At 40.8% G+C, this 4,535-nt stretch overlaps 1 long non-coding RNA gene across 1 annotated transcript; it reads right to left on the reverse strand.

Moving 5' to 3' along the window:
- Window positions 1-1,482: 1,482 nt before the first annotated feature.
- Window positions 1,483-4,036, reverse strand: LOC103143952 (uncharacterized). Its single transcript, XR_476862.2, has 2 exons — window positions 3,326-4,036; window positions 1,483-1,688 (listed from the first exon to the last, which is right to left on the reverse strand). It is a non-coding gene; the product is annotated as an uncharacterized LOC103143952 (long non-coding RNA).
- Between the last annotated feature and the right edge of the window lie 499 nt (window positions 4,037-4,535).

Below are 4,535 nucleotides of genomic sequence, written 5' to 3' on the forward strand. Positions count from 1 at the left end.
TATCGGCTCGTGAGAAAAGAACCGTGACTGTAAAAAAGTTTTGCCCTGGAAAGAGAAGTGAATGGATGAAAGTAGATTGCAATGATGTAGAGAGAAATTCAAAGGACATAAAAGCGACTCAACCAATTTTGAAGTAGAGAAAGTGGCTGTCAGAAGTTAGCGTGCACATTACTATGACCTTTGTGTTTCCATTAAATACCATTTCATAGCAGTATCGCCAGTGGCAATATAAATGTCTCTAATTTGAAATGCTCCTGTTTTCAGTTTGACCAACAGATTTTTGGTAGATTAGCTTAGCTGGAGATACTCTGCATGAAAGTTTTGGTTATGGATTGTTTACTTCCTGTGTGTGATGTTGTCTTGAAGCACCAGTAACTAAAGAGACCGCCCCAAAAGCAGGAAGTGGATCATAGCACAGCGCATTCTGGGTAAATGCCAACAAAACTAACATGCTAGTTTAGCGCTAGGAGGAGAAAATGGCTCGTGGTCTTTTTCCAAAAGCAAAACAGAAATCCTGCAACGGAAGAAGAAGAAAGTTGTGCTTGGTGTCTTCTGCTTCAGTGGTTCTTGGTGCAGCTCCACCACAGGCGAGGAGGGGAACAGGCTGCTCAATGTTTGACAAAAACGTTTTGTGTACTGTTTGTGTGTGTGTGTGTATATATATATATATATATATATATATCCATCCATCCATCTATCTTCACATAGTGCATAGAGGCAAATCTGTCATTTTTGCACCTTATTTTGGTCATCTTTTTGTACAAAAATTTCCATTTTTATAAGATAGACATATACGTGTTCTACCCAAATTTCTGAAATTATTCATGGAATTTGTAATTGTAAATGTTCTGACTCGTGTATCATATAAATCATAAATGCTTTTGTTTTTCCTGACGTGTTCTTTTATCTAGCCGATTGGTCTACGCCTTACATCTGCTCCCGTAACCTCCACCACGCGCTGATGCCAAAACAAAACTGCAGCCTCCCTGATGACAGAAGTACACACCGTCACGCTATGCTTCAGAGTGGTTTGGCGGAGAACCCGGGCTCCAGCCTAACCCGGTCAGCCAGTCCTGAACACGCTGCTGGAGCAGGATGGGAAACAGCAACGCTTTTCTGTCTGAGCTCCAAGGTGAGGCCGAAGCCAAAGGTATGGTGATGAAAGGTATGCCCTTTTGTTAGGACTCCAGTTTTCTGTTTTCAGGTCTTTTCTCTGTAGGACTCTCTGCTCAGCCAAAGTATATAACCAGTGTCATCAGATGTGCTTTTTAGCTCTGGCTTGTGAAAAAGCAGAAGCTGTGAGTTCAAAAGGGAAATTCTGCTGACAGAGAAACAAGCTCCAGCTCTCCAAACCTCACATGTTTACATGTGCTCTCTTGGTTACAAGAAGTGATTAAAGGAAAAACTGATTGTGTGTGTGATTAGTTGAGACTGCAGCTGCATGTTATGCACCAGATTATAACAAACAGGAAAAAACTATTGTTTGATGCTGAAACTCCGTTTATGTTTAATGAGTCAGTGTTAGCGTCTCTTTGATCCGACCGGCTGCTCATGGAAACGTCCCTTCAGATACACCATGACCTGCCAGTGTTTGACCGCGGTCTGACACACACCTGGAGAACCACTTTGCTTTCCTGAGCTCCACCAGCAGCTGAATGCTGCGTGCCCGATTTCATCACTATGGTTTCCTGTGAAGAAAAATATATATTTGTAATATTTTTCCTTGTACTGGGTATGTGGGATGATTTTGTTTTATGTTTAGCAAACTGTTTTAGCCATGTTTTAGCCTGTATGCTAACAAAAAGCTGGATGATATTTAGGTCTAAGTTAATCATTTTGGTCTATTTGCTTGGTTTGCGATCATGTCAAAATTTTGTTTTATGGAAAGTTTAAGTTTAAGCTAAATTGATGCTTTAAAGTAAAAAACCATGTTTTTTACTTTAAAGCATCAATTTGTACATTAATTTGTAAGTAATGCAAATTAAAGGGGCAGAATTATGTGTTTTCCAGGGACATGGTGTCATTTTATAGCATTATCAAGTTAACTATGTCACCTTCAGTTGTTGGAAAAAAAAAAAGTTACATAAATCAAGTATGGCTTAAAACAAATTTGACTTTGCAATTTAACGCCTTGAAATTGGGCCTCTGCCTCTTTAAGAAACTCCTGCTCTTTCTTGTCAATCTTCTCTGCTGTGTTTTCATCTGTCTGTGGTTAATCGTTTAACTCTTGTCTAAATGTGACACAGAAAACCAAAGTCATGCTGCTACAGCCACTGCACTGAACCCCATTGAAAACTTCCTGGTTTTTCCACCAGGTTTTTTGACTCCTGAACTCTGAGTTCAAACATTAATATTGTGGTTTCTAAATTATTTTCTTTGCATTATTTGAGGTCTGAAAGCCCTGCATCTTTTTTCGTTATTATTTTTGACCATTTCCCATTTTCTGCAAATAAGTACACAATTTTTGCTTGGAATTTCACAGACATGATGTCAGTAGTTCATAGAATAAAAAACAATGTTCATTTTACTCAAATATAAACCTATAAAGAGAAAAATCAGAGAAGCTCATAATTCTAAGTGCTCTCTTAATTTTTTCCAGAGCTGTATATTCTTTTTTTCTATGCTTTCTTTTAGTTAATCTTTTAAATAAACCAGACATGTTCACTTATCCTCCCGACCCCACTAGGGACAAGGGCGTAAGAAAATGGATGGATGGATGTTCACTTATTCCTATTTCATATTTTAGCACATACCAGATACTAGAATATTTATTTCTTAGATTCTTTGCAATTTCTCTGAGTGTTGTTTGGTCTAGTTTTGAGGTAAATTTGCTGAAACTTCCACTTCTGGGAGGAAAATTCTCATAAATGTTCGAGTAAACCTGCATCTCTTCGCATTAACGGAATAGAAAATGTTTGGAAATGCCAATATAACTCCTCTGGGATTATTGGACGGCAACAATTGCTTCCCCAAGGCAATGTCTTTCTGGCTAATCATTGTGTATGAATACACCTGGCTGATGTGATCCCTACTGGCTCTGTCAACCAGTTTTTGTCAAGTGCACTAAGAAAAACTACAAAACAATAAAACCCAAAAGCATTTCTCCAAGAAAAATACTCCATCTGTTTCTCAACTGACAATTTCCAAAGTCTTTTGCTAATTCCGGAGCCGCGTCTCGTCAGACGGGAGCTCGTCAGGTTGAGTGACGCGTTCAGGGAGGCTGAAACACGTGAATGCATGTGGGGAATAAAAACAAGCTGCGCTCACACACCGTTTTCTTTCCCACACTGACACCTTGATGATTCTCACCTCCATTACTGCTCACCTTCTGTTCCCGGCAGGACTGCTGGACGTGAGCCTCCATCTCCATCTAGTAAACATGCTCTCTCACCGCCGGGGCGACACGCTCTCCAAAAAGCCGTGCTGAGCCTGAGCAAATGCGCTCAGACCGACAGACGAGCGCTCGCAGCAACCCACAGAAAGGACGACAAGTGTACGCACATGTGACCCCCGCAGAGGAAGTGAGATTAGCTTTTTGCTGCTGCTGTAATTCAGTTATCCCTCTCAGCCCGAGGCCAGGCGGCGGGCAGCCGGCCGGGGAGCGGGATTGTGCTGCGTCCAGACTTTTGTCTGATTGGCAGCTTTGCTCATCCCTCCTGCACACAGGTGACCGTCTTCTTCCCAGAGTCTGACTCCTCTCCACGTTCTGCGACCCCCTTCGGTTTTCACACAACCTCCCGACACCAAGGCTTGTCTCTTGCTGCTAATCTGCCATCTTAAATATGGCTGCCGTGACAGCTTGCTTTATGACATGACTCTTGACTCAGGAATTTCACCGTGGCATAAGGGTCTGGGATTGCACTGGCACCTACAGTAAATACAAACATTTACAAAAGTTCAAGCAGAAGATCACTGGTGTAATATTTAATTTAACAGTGAGACTCAGTTACAATATTGAGTTAACTTATGGGTCTATAATTGATCAGTCGTGTTTCAAAGGCAATAACATTTTCAAATTAAAAAAACGTTTTTTTGCTAAGTTATTTCATAAATAGATATATGAACACAACAACAAAGATATTTATTGTTTCTACTCTTATTTAGATAGTTGAACAATTTCTGATGGCAAATGAGAAAAAAAGCACAAATGGACATAAATCAAGTACACAGAAATCTGTATTTATTAACATGTTATCAAAGTATTTCATATCAAAAAATGGTCCTTCAAACTCTCAATAATACTGTCAGAATGAAACATCTTGATTAAGTTTTTTATTTATTTGTTTCACCTAACTGCCAGCAGTTTAAATAATTATCAGTTTTCATTGGTAGAAGGAAAAGTTGAGCAGATAATATCATCATCCATCAACAAATCAGGAATCATCAGCCTGGCCGGTGAGCCGCTGCCTTACCAGGACCGCTTGGTGTCTGACTCTGAACTGCGATCACGCGCGCAGACCACGCATGCTCATGCAGTGAGTCACGCGCGCGGGCATCAACGCAGCCACGCAGCGGGAGGCAGCCCCGCTGGCGCA

The sequence above is a fragment of the Poecilia formosa genome, unplaced genomic scaffold, assembly GCF_000485575.1.
Source record: "Poecilia formosa unplaced genomic scaffold, Poecilia_formosa-5.1.2 Scaffold118, whole genome shotgun sequence".
Classification (NCBI taxonomy): Eukaryota; Metazoa; Chordata; class Actinopteri; order Cyprinodontiformes; family Poeciliidae; genus Poecilia; species Poecilia formosa.